The 11,861-nt window shown below is 38.7% G+C and overlaps 1 non-coding gene across 1 annotated transcript; it reads right to left on the bottom strand.

Annotated features, from left to right (window-relative positions):
* Nucleotides 1-690: 690 nt before the first annotated feature.
* Nucleotides 691-762, bottom strand: TRNAD-GUC (transfer RNA aspartic acid (anticodon GUC)). Its single transcript has one exon. It is a non-coding gene; the product is annotated as a tRNA-Asp (tRNA).
* Nucleotides 763-11,861: the final 11,099 nt, after the last annotated feature.

Here is an 11,861-nt window from a genome sequence, read left to right as displayed (position 1 = left end):
GTTTTACTATGAAAACAATGTAATGAATAATCTTGTGACAATGGTCAGTGCTGTCCTGGAGCACAACAGAGAGATATCAATAGATGCAGAAACAATCACACACACAATTCACATGCCTAGAAGTTGCTTATTATGTAGGATTCATTTCCAGAAAGAGGAAATACGATTGGCTTCTAAACCCCAGAACCCATGCCTGAGTCATTTACAGAGCTACAGGGGCTTTAGGAAATCTCCAGTCTTTCAGGTTATAGGGAAAGAAAGGAGTGAAAGATAATATTGAAAGAAAGTTGCGCTACGGAACCATGGACTAATTGTGAGTTTTGTGGACAAAACAGTTAAGGGACTGTCAAATTGAAAGGATTCTCTATGGTGGTAAAAAATACTCCCTGCAAATAAAACCAGGAAGAGAAAATATAGGATACTCAGTTAATTTGAAGTTCATATAAAGAACATTTTGTTTTTAAAGATTTTATTTTTCCTTTTTCTCCCCAAAGCCCCCCAGTACATAGTTGTATATTCTTCGTTGTGGGTTCTTCTAGTTGTGGCATGTGGGACGCTGCCTCAGCGTGGTTTGATGAGCAGTGCCATGTCCGCGCCCAGGATTCGAACCGACGAAACACTGGGCCGCCTGCAGCGGAGCGCGCGAACTTAACCACTCGGCCACGGGGCCAGCCCCAAGGGACGTCTTGCCTCCCCGTTGGGGAATCGAACCCCGGTCTCCCGCGTGACAGGCGGGGATGCTCACCACTATACTAACGAGGACGGCAAGAACATTTTTTTTTAGTATAAGCATGTCCCATGAAATGTTTGTTGTGTGTCTGAAATTCAAACTTAACTGGGACTCCTATAATTTTATTCCATAAATCTGGCAATTCTACCAATATTTATCTTCTATGTTTAACAATGAAGGCTGGAATGTGTGTCTTGGTTTCCTTTTCCATTTTCTCACTAAAAAAATGTTTTGAAAATCTCCATTCAGTTTATATACAGATATATTTCTGGTCTTACCTGGCACATGCCCTATGGGTCCCAGGAGATTTGAGATGGGTTCTTCTTGCTGTTGAGTCCCTCAACTGACCACAGAGAGGTCCCTTCTATGCTTGTTAATAGGAACTGTGTGCTACCACAGCTGTCTCTCTAACCTGAAAGAGCGTATATTGCAGAAACTGTTTGTTTACCTATTCTGATGATAAGTGTCTGTGGTCATCATCAAATGTACATAATTTTATTTTTTTAATTAATCTTACCGTACCTTATATATAAAACTCTTACTTATGAACATATTATCCATAGTAGTCTGTAGATTTCATCATTGCCTAGGGAACAGCATAATCCCTAAAGTAGCAACCTCATATTTATCTTTTGTCCTGTGTTCCCTTGTACCAGAGCACTGTGGAGTCATGTGTTTATTCTCATTCAAGTTGTTTTTCATAGTCCTTGGTATGATGAGTGATTTTTTTAACAAAACCTGGATATTTTCACTATTATGTTGGGAGATTCTTGATCTTATGTAAATATTTCATTTCAACAGGCAGTCACTCTTTTTTAGGTCTAACTTGTAGATCCTGGCCAACTTTTGAGACCTTTGATTCAAATGGTAATTTAGTGTTGAGAGGCCAGTTCAGTGCTATTCTGGTTGGCTTCATTCTGGCTCTGCTAGTCTCCCTCTCAATCTTTGCAGGCACCACCTATGTGTCCACTGACATTGGGTGGGAGTTCATGAAACACTGGACCTTGGTTGCTGATGCTGTGGTGGACTGACCCACTACTGCTCCATGCACAGAGTGTGGAACCAGTCCCTGGCTAGGCCCTGATGACTACGCTGCTGCTGTTGATTGAGCCACCTTTGCTTCTGTTGTTGGGTGAGGTACATCTCCCTGCTAGGTCTTTGCTACATTGCCTTTTTCAACTCCTTTAGACAGAAAGAGTAGGCTTTTCTTGTTTTGTTTTGCTTCTATGCCTGTGGAAGCTTCCAGGCTGTGAACCTCTTTGGTGCCCATTCAGGAGTATATGAGAGACACAAAGAAAACCCAAGAGACTCACAATGATGTCTTTCCTCAAGTCCTGAGTTCTCTGGCCTGTCAATTTCTTCCTTCCACCTTCAGAGTCCTTTAACGATTGTCTGTTGAATTATTCCCATGGCATTTAGAGAGGAGGAGAAAAGAAAGTTAGTCTATGCCATTTTGTCCTGGAACTGGAAGCCAGTTTATCTTTTCTGGAATTATTTTCTTCATATTACTATTTTTATAAATGTTTGTTCAAAAATGTACCAGTGTCCTTAGCCCAGGAAGCTCAGCAGTGGCTGGTTTCCCTAATACTATATCTGAAAGGTTCATATTCACTCAATGTTCTCCTCCCTATGTTGTTCCAAAAGTACCCAAAATCCTTGGACATGGCCTCAATATACTCCTAAGGACTGCTGAAATCAAGTTTCTCCACGATCAACAAGGATATTGGTGGAGGGAAAATCTCATTCTCACATATTACTCAGGTTCTGCTTCCTCATTAAAGCCATCTCTGTACCCAGATTCTAACATTTTCTGTTCAACCTCATTCGTTCATTCACTCATTTAGTCTTAGCATTGTGAGTAATAAGTGAACCACCGAGCTGTGGTGCAAGGCTATGATTTTGATGATAAATTTAAGGTACAATAGAAAGAATGTGGTAATCTTGTGAACCAGGTCATCTGGAGCTATTGACTACTTGCACTGGGTTTTAGGCTATATGGATTTTGAAATCTCATTCAGCAAAAACACCTGTTATTTCAGGTTCTAAGACCGTCCTAAACAGAATTGAAACCAGCTTTGGTGTGTTCGACAGGAAGCCCAGAATAATTAACTATCCTTTTCTTCCATTTTGACTCATTGTTTCAAAATCCTTTTATTTACTCCAATGTTAAATTAGGGGGGAATTGCTTGAAATAATCTCTTCTGATATTTTATTCATTTATTCATTCGTTGCATTGATTCTGAGGATGAATTTGCACTTCACAGTTTCCTTGAAAAGCTAATGTAAGACTGACTGTTAAGCTGATATTCTGGTTTCTATGACAACTGGAATATGCTAGCTAATGGTCAGAGGTAGAAACAGCAAGGATATTCATGGACAGGAAGAATGGCATACATGCGTCTGTAACAGGCCTATTGGGGAGTCTGCCATCATTATGACTGTGATTATATGTCTTTTTATGTGTACGTTTAAGGGAATGAGTTATTTTATTGGACTACCTGTGTCTGATTGCTCTTGTAATTTGGGAGAGACTGTCAGCGCCTCATGAGCAGAGTGGTAAACAGCTGAGTCACCAGTTATTTATTCAATTCCCTTGTCTCTGTGCCCTAAAATAGCCTGATACCTGTGCAAGGAGAGCCTATGTAGCCTTTGATTCTTTCAATTGGATTCTGTTGGTGGACATAAAATAAAATTCGGAAGATCCAAAAGAGGGTTAAATTAATTATGCGATTTAAAAAAATGTATGTATTTTTAATTTTAGCATTATGTATTAAAAATTTCTCTGACAAAATGGGTATAACATCAGAAAAAAATTTAGTGAAGATCTAAATTCTCTTCAAGTTGTCTTGTTTATTCAATACCAAAATAATTATCAAATGTTCTCTTTAATTATAAAAGAAATTATAAAATTGATCCAGTATCAACAAGAAGTCAGAATAAGCAAAATATTCTTATTACATGGGACCATTACCAATTGCTCTTTTACTATAATAAAAAAGTTTCCTTACTCATAACTTTTAGGAAATATTCCATTATGGCACCTTTAAATTTCGGCAAGCTACAAAGTACAAGAAGCTATAAGGTAATAGCTTGGAATTTTGGTGATGTGGATTTTGGATAAAAGTGAAGAAGAACTGAATTTTAGTTTAAGGGTGTTGGTGTTCATGGGAATCATTTTAAGAAATGTGCACTTATTGAGAGAGAACGCCATGCTAGGATGTCTTTTCCTTGAGGTATATGTTAATCCATAGCCTGGGTAAGTGGTTATCAGCATATAGCTTTCAAAATACTATTTTTATAGAGCATGACTATCAATTGGTTAACTGAAAACTACTTTTTGATTAACGATTTTATTTTAACCTAAGAGCAATTGTGGAAAGTGAATCATTTTTGTTAAAAGCATAGGAATTAAAAACTCCTAATTTGGGCATTTTATTCCTTCTATAAAATTTTTATTTCATCGTGGTAAGAACATTTAACGTGAAGTCTACCCTCTTAACAAAATTTTAAGGTACAGTACATTATTGTTGACTATAGGTACAATGTCATGTAGCAGATCTCTAGAGCTTATTCATTTTACGTAACTGAAACTTTATGCCTGTTGATTAGTAGCTTCCCATTTCCCCCTCCTCCTAGACCCTGGAAACCACCATTTCATTCTTTAATTCTATGAATTTGACTATTTTAGATATCTAACGTAAGTGGAATCATGTAGTATTTGTCTTTGTGTGACTGGCTTTTTCCATTTAACATAATGTCATCAAGGTTCAATTATGTTGTCACATATTGCAGAATTTCCTTCGTTTTAAAGCAGAATAATATTCCATTGCATGTATATACCACATTTTCTCTATTCATCCATCTGTTGATGGACACTTAGGTTGTTTCCACATCTTGGTTGTTGTGAATGGTGCTGCAAGGAACATGGGAGTGGAGATAACTCTTCAAGATCCTGATTCAATTCTGCTGAGTAAATATTCAGACTGGGATTACAGGATTATATGGCATTTCTATATTTAATTTTTTGAGGAATATCATACTGTTTTCCATAGGGGCTGCACAATTTTGTATACCCACCAACAATGCACAAGGGTTCCAGTTTCTCCGCATCCTTGCCAACATTTGTTATCTATTTTGTTTTTAAATAATAGTTAACCTGACAGGTGTGAAGTGATTTCTCATTGTGGTTTTGATTTACATTTCACTGATGATTAGTAACATTGAGGATGTTTTCATATACCTGCTGTCATGTATGTTTTCTTTGGAGAAATGTCTATTCAATTTCTTAGCCTTTTTTTTCTGATGAGGACAATTGGCCTTGAGCTAACTTCTGTTGCCAATCTTCCTCTTTTTGCTTGAGGAAGATTGTCACTGAGCTAACATCTGTGCCAATCTTCCTCTGTTTTGTATGTGGGACGCCACCACAGCATGACTTGATGAGCAGTGTGTAGGTCCATTCCTAGGATCTGAACCCATGAACTCCGGGCTGCTGAAGTGGAGTGTGCAAACTTAACCACTACACCACCAAGCTGGCCCTGTTAGCCCATTTTTTAAGCAAGTTATTAGGGGTTTGGTTTTTTTTTTTGGTATTGAGTTATAGGAGTTCCTTTTATATTGAGATTAACCTCTTTTTAGATATGTGGTTTGCAAATACTTTCTCCCATTCCACATGTTGTCTTTTTCCTCTGTTGATTGTTTCCTTTGTGGTACAGAAGATTTTTAATTTGATATAGTCCCACTTGTTTATGTTTGGCTTTGTTACCTGTGCTTTTGATGTCAAATCCATGAAATCATTGCCAATATCAATGTCATAAAGTTCTTCCTCTATGCTTTCTTCTAGGATTTTTAGTGTTTCAGGTCTTATGTTTAAGTCTAATCTTTTTTGAGTTGATTTTTTGTGTATGGTGTAAAGTAAGCGACGAATTTTATTCTTTTGCGTGTGAATATCCAGTTTTCCCATCAGTATTTGTTGAAGAGACTATCTTTTCCCCACTGTGTATTCTTGGCAACCTTGCCAATTTATTTTTACTTTTTTTTTTTTTTTTTTTAAAGATTTTATTTTTTCCTTTTTCTCCCCAAAGCCCCCCAGTACATAGTTGTATATTTCTCGCTGTGGGTTCTTCTAGTTGTGGCATGTGGGACGCTGCCTCAGCGTGGTCTGACGAGCAGTGCCATGTCCGCACCCAGGATTCGAACCAACGAAACACTGGGCCGCCTGCAGCGGAGCGCGCGAACTTAACCACTCGGCCACGGGGCCAGCCCCTTGCCAATTTATTTTTAACCGTTTATTTTAAGCTGGTCAAAACAACTTCAATCACATACAAAAACTCTACACTTTAATTGTCCCCCCAACACTTTGTTATTGTTGTCACAATTTACATTTATTTATACTGTGTATCTTTTAACATATTTTTAAATTATAGTTATTTTAATACTTGGTCCTCTACCTTTAATACTAGAATTAAAAATGTTTTACTTAACACCATTACAGTAATACAGTATTCTCTATTTGTCTACATATTTACCTTTCCCAACGAGTTTCATACTTTCTTAAGCTACTGTGTTTCTGTTTAGGATCCTTTTGCTTCAACTTGAGCAACTCTCTTTAGCATTTCTTGGCAGGCAAGACAAGTAGTGATGGACTCTCTCAGCTTTCGATTTTGTTTTTTTTTTTCCAGGGGAAAAGTCTTTATCTCCCCTTGGCTTTTAATAAACAATGTTTCCATTTATAGTATTCTTGGTTAGCATTTTTTTCTTTCAACACTCTGAATATATCACCCCACTCCCTCTGGCCTGCAAAGTTTCTGCTGAAAAATTCACTTATCATCTTAAGGGGCTTTCCTTGTATGTGAAAAGTCACTTCTCTTGCTTGCTTTCAATATTATCTCTTTGACCTTTGACAGTTTGATTATAATGTGTCTCACTATGGATTTCTTTGCTTTCATCTTATTTGAAATCCTTTAGGCTTCTTGGGTATGGACGTCCATTTCTTTCCCAAAATTTGGAAAGTTTTTAGCCATTTTTTCTTTGACTAACCTTTCTGATCCTATCTCTGTTTCTCTTCTCCATCTGGGACTCTCACAATGTGTAATCTGTGTGATAATATCCATAAGCTTTCACACTTCTTAATACTTTCTTTCTTCTTGCTCCTCTAAATTATTTCCAATTGCTTATCTTTGGATTTGCTCATCCTTTATTCCGCTTAATCTAGTCTCCTGTTGACTCCTCTACTTAATTTTTCAGTTCAATTATTATGTTCTTCAGCTCCGTGAATTCAGTTTGGTATTTTAATATTTTCTATCTCTGTTGAAATTCTCACTTTGTTCATGCATTGTTCTCTTGCCCTTGATAAGCAACGTTATGATAGTTAATTTGAATTCTCTGTCAATCTCTGTAAATTATGTATCTTGATTTCATTAGAGTGAGTTTCTGAAGATTTATCTTATTCCTTTGTTTCGAACATCTTTGCCTAATTCTTCATTTTCCTTGACTCTCTGTGTTCATATTGGCACATTTGACAAAGCAGACACCTCTCAGTCTTCATGGACTGGGCTCACACAAAAGAAAACCCCATCCATCAGCTTGGCCAGAGATTCTGGGGCTCTCTAGCAACTCTTTCCCTCTTCAAGGAGAGGCGGGCAGCTGTGTTTTTGTCTGCTCACTTGGTGCTGAGCAAGGGGGGGGATCGATGGCCTCCACCAGTTCAAACTGCTGTTCTCCCCCAGCTGGCAAGACTGTACTAGATTCATCAGAGCTTCAAGACTGGAAAGACAAAATCAGCCCTCTGGGGAGCTGCTGAGGAAAAGTTGGGGTGCTGAACACGTGAACCAACCTCTTCTCTCTCCTGGGAGAAGCTGAGAGCCGAGTGGTCTATTGCGGATCATACAGTGCTGGGTCAGAGACTAAGATGAGAAGGTGCCCTGAATCTGCCCGCTGGCTTCAGGGAGTTTGGTTTCACCTTTGCCTATTTCAGTGTAGGACCATGTCATAGGGCAAGATTAATATTTGCTATTTCTATTCATTTGATTTTGTATTTAACATTACACCAGGTTCTAAAAGTTCTTAATTGGAATAAACATTTGGGTATTTGTAAAAGTCGAAAATTTCTCAGATTTGTGGATACTTTAACAGGTTAGGTCTTGTTGAAGTGCATGTACTTAAGGTCAAAGACAACACAAGGAGAAAAAAAACAGAGAGAGGGAGGAGGGAGAGAATGAGAGTCCTATGGGGACAGAAAGTGAAATGAAATTACTGGAAGTTTACATACCAACTTGGTAGTAGAGAACATTTGAGAAGGGGCCACAGGCTGCTGTGCCAGTTCATTTAGACATTTTTTATGTTAGGGATTTTCCTGTCATTTGTTGATATTAAGCCTGCATCATCTTTTATGAGAAAAAACCTGATATTTATATTTTGAGGATATGTGGGAAATGCACCATCCACATGACTCACACTTCTTAAGGGATATACAAATATGAACAATAAAGGATGTTAAAATCTGGTATAGAACTAAAAAGAGATAGACTTCTTTTTTAGCTATAGAAATAAAAAAGCAAAGAGAAAAAAAGAGAGACTCAAATATTGACAATAACTCTCTTACCTCTCCATTATTATACTTTTTTGGCATTTTCAATGAACATTCTCATGGTGATGAATACTGGGGAAACATACCTGCCTACTTTGGTGGCTGATTAATCTGAGTTCTGGTTTGGGTGCTCCACATCTCACCTGTGTGATTGGGAAATAGCAACTCTGCCCCTCACTGGGGCCTGGTTCCTCAGACTTTGGATAATCCGCATTTTGCCATTCTTCTTTTGTTTTACCTATCTTAAGAGCTGAAAATATGGGATGCTTTTGCACTTGCATTCCTTTGTTATTAAAGAAGGCAACTTTTACTATTGACCAGCCATTGTCTTCTGAATATTTCCTTATTACTGAATTGAGTGTGTGCAATAAATCTCACTTTTCTCCACCATGTAGCCTGTGAGAAAGTTTAGTTAAATATCTAAATATTTATCTACTGCCAATGTAAAGCTGACACTTGGAGGCTAGCACTTCCAGATTGGAATTTCATGCTCGCGTCGACTGTGGTCACTTCCATATTACCAGAAATGACTGGATTTTTTAACACTTTTATTCATCCTAGATATTTCAGATGAAACACAGGGCACGTTTGTGACCGCTAATCAATCTTTGTATTGAAAAGGTGTTGATGTTTTGTCTGTTTGTCAGAAAAGGAGACTAGAAAACAGAGCAGTAAGGAAGATGCTTGCAGCCATACACCACTTAAGTAGCAGAGCCACGCTCAAACCTCAGCTAACTTACTGAATGATTCTCTGGTTGGAAAGCAACCCACAGCACTACACCACTATGTCACATCCACAAAAAAAACTACAGCAGCTGGAATATGAGTTGGGAGGTCTGTCTTGTTTTTTTCCTCACAAACTGTTGAAAACTTTCCTTGACTTATATACAGGCATGACTGTGCCACCTGGCCTTACTCCTGTGTATCCCGGGAAGAATATAGTGGCTTCTTGAAAAAGAGACCCCAGGATTAATGACAAAAGGTTTTTGTATTTTTTGCTTCTTAATTCTGAGATAAACCAAATCATAGAGCAGTAGCGTCCCTCTAAGCTAAATGTCTATACGTGACAGAAACTGCATATATTTGTGTACACTGATAAATTTCCGTGCTCCTTTGTGTGTGAACCCTCATTAAGTTTCCTTTCAAAATCCTTAATCTATCATATCTTTAAGAGTCCTACAACTGATCATCCTTATCCATCAGCAGTGATGACTCCAGCATTGCTCGAGGAAAGTGAATTCTAAAATGTCACTGGCTCCAATTCATTTCTCAGTGACTGCCAAGCACAGGGCAGTCCTTAGGAGTTCAATCTCTTGTCAGGACTCTTTTCCTTCTCGCTACTATCTTTATATATATATATATTTACATATATTGACCTTTTTTGGCCCAGACATTAACTCCACTTGAAGCTTTCCTTCCTCCATACGTGGAGGGTTTGATACCTCTGCCTTCTCCCATCATGATGTTTATTCAAAGTACCCTGAGACTTCATGGGCATTCCTCCCTCATGATGTCCTGTTATAATAAGAGTATCTCTGGTTACGATTTACTATTGTTCAAAGGAAAAATCCCTTTCCCATATATTGCCTTGGCCCTGTGTTCTACATGGAGTCATCACAGTGTCAGGTTCTGACATCTTCTCTTCTACTTCATTCATTCAGTTGTAGCAATGTGAGTCACATGTGAGACTTTGAGTTCCGGCATGATGCTGATGCTTTAATGATAAATGTAACATGTCAGGGAAAGAATATATTCATGTAGTGACTCAAGTGCCACGGGAGTTTCTTGTCGACTGGCGTTGCAGTAACTTATGCCTGGAGAGTGAGGTAATGAAGCAGTGTTAGGAACTGACTGGACCTTGTGTGCATCAGGGTCTGCTACCAGAAATTGCCATGACACAAGTGTAGCAGAATTGAGACTGTGTTGCTGTTGACCAATGGTGGCAAAGAGTCATAGCCCTCTCGACATGGAAGCTAGTCCTGAGGCACTCAGTGAAGGGCGTCTCAGACATGTTTTCAATGCCTCCTCCTTGTCCTTGAGTCCAGGCGTCAACCGTGCACCTGAGTATTGGAGGTAATTTTGAAGGCTTGTGGATATTGGCGCCCGTTGAGGATCAAGCATGAGGTAATGTCGGTTCCAAGTTTGTCCTGACAGTGGGTCTGATGGGAAATCTGAGCCTTTAAACAATCTTAAAGTTTCTGTATTACCCATTGTTTGAAAAGTCTGTTCCATGTAATAGCAACTATTTAAAGGTGAGGTGCTAGCATGTTCCTTAATGTGATTTTGTTCATTCGTTAGGTGGTATGGCATAGGCTAAAGTGGCTCACCTCTCAATTCTGACTCTGATTTTGGCAGTGAATGTATATATCTCAGTTTCCAAAAAAGTACTACACACCAATGTAGGAAATATATAACATTTTGTATTTTTATCACAACTGTCTATGCGGTTATTTCCTGGTAGACTGATCTGATAGAATTACAGGTAGAAAAGGGGGAAACCTGCATCAGTTACAGGCCTTTTCAAAATCTATCATCATAGCCTGTTTGTGTGTGTCTGTGTTTGTGGGTTGAGGTATATCCTGGGGGTTGAAGGTGCTTCATCCGTCCTTCTTTGTGGGAGACACACTGGCAGCTCTTGCTAAGAGGATCCTGAAGAGGCTGAGTCACCAGCCAGTGTTTTTCCTTCCTTGATTCTGTGAACTAAGATGGAGGGATCCCTATACTAGGTGGGCAATTTCACATCTATTTCATAAAGCAGGGGCCTCTGCACTTTTCTAGGCAGGCATCCTCTTTTAAGAAAGCTTTATCCTCGCATTTTAAAGGTGTGTCATTTGTAATTCTATATCTACATAGAATCATAATCATTTTGGCACTTGAAGAAACGCACACAAAGTTGAGGTTATAAAACATGAGTGGACAACGTTTTTTGAGTGAAATGCCAGATATTAGATACCCTGTACTGTGGTAGTCAAGCAAGTCTCTGTCCCAATTACTCCATCCTGCCGCTGTAACAGGAAAGCAGGCGTAGGCACCAAGATAGAAAATGAGGGCAGCTACGTTCCAGTAAAAAAATATTTTAAAAAGTAGGCAGTGAGCCAGGGACAACCATCAGGCTTTAATTTGCTGAACCCTGTTAAGTAAAGGTTTAGATTTTGCATGTTTGTGAAAATCTATTGTTATTTTTCTGGGATCTAATACATCATCCTGTTGCTTACAGCTACTCGCATAGCTGAGCATCACTTTGGAAACCAGTTCTCTAAAGGAATATTTATGTCTTTTCCCAACAGCAAATTAAATCTCAATATGGCTTCCCTTTACCTGTAGCATAAGGCACAGGTCCTTTAACAAAGACTGTTTTATGTCAGTTTGGGTGCCTGCCGGTAGATATTGTTGATGAGGTCATTAGTAATTCAGTCTATAAATTATGTTTTGAAAGAGATGCACAGCCTTTCAGTACTCATTGCTGACTTCCTTGTATGAAATGTGCCTTAAGAGGAAGCAGATGGTGGGTCGGGGATATCTGGATCTCTCAATCAACATTCCTTA

Source organism: Equus quagga, chromosome 10, assembly GCF_021613505.1.
Source record: "Equus quagga isolate Etosha38 chromosome 10, UCLA_HA_Equagga_1.0, whole genome shotgun sequence".
NCBI classification, from domain to species: Eukaryota; Metazoa; Chordata; class Mammalia; order Perissodactyla; family Equidae; genus Equus; species Equus quagga.
The sequence above is the reverse complement of the archived record's forward strand: the minus strand, read 5'-3'. Positions and strand labels throughout refer to the sequence as shown.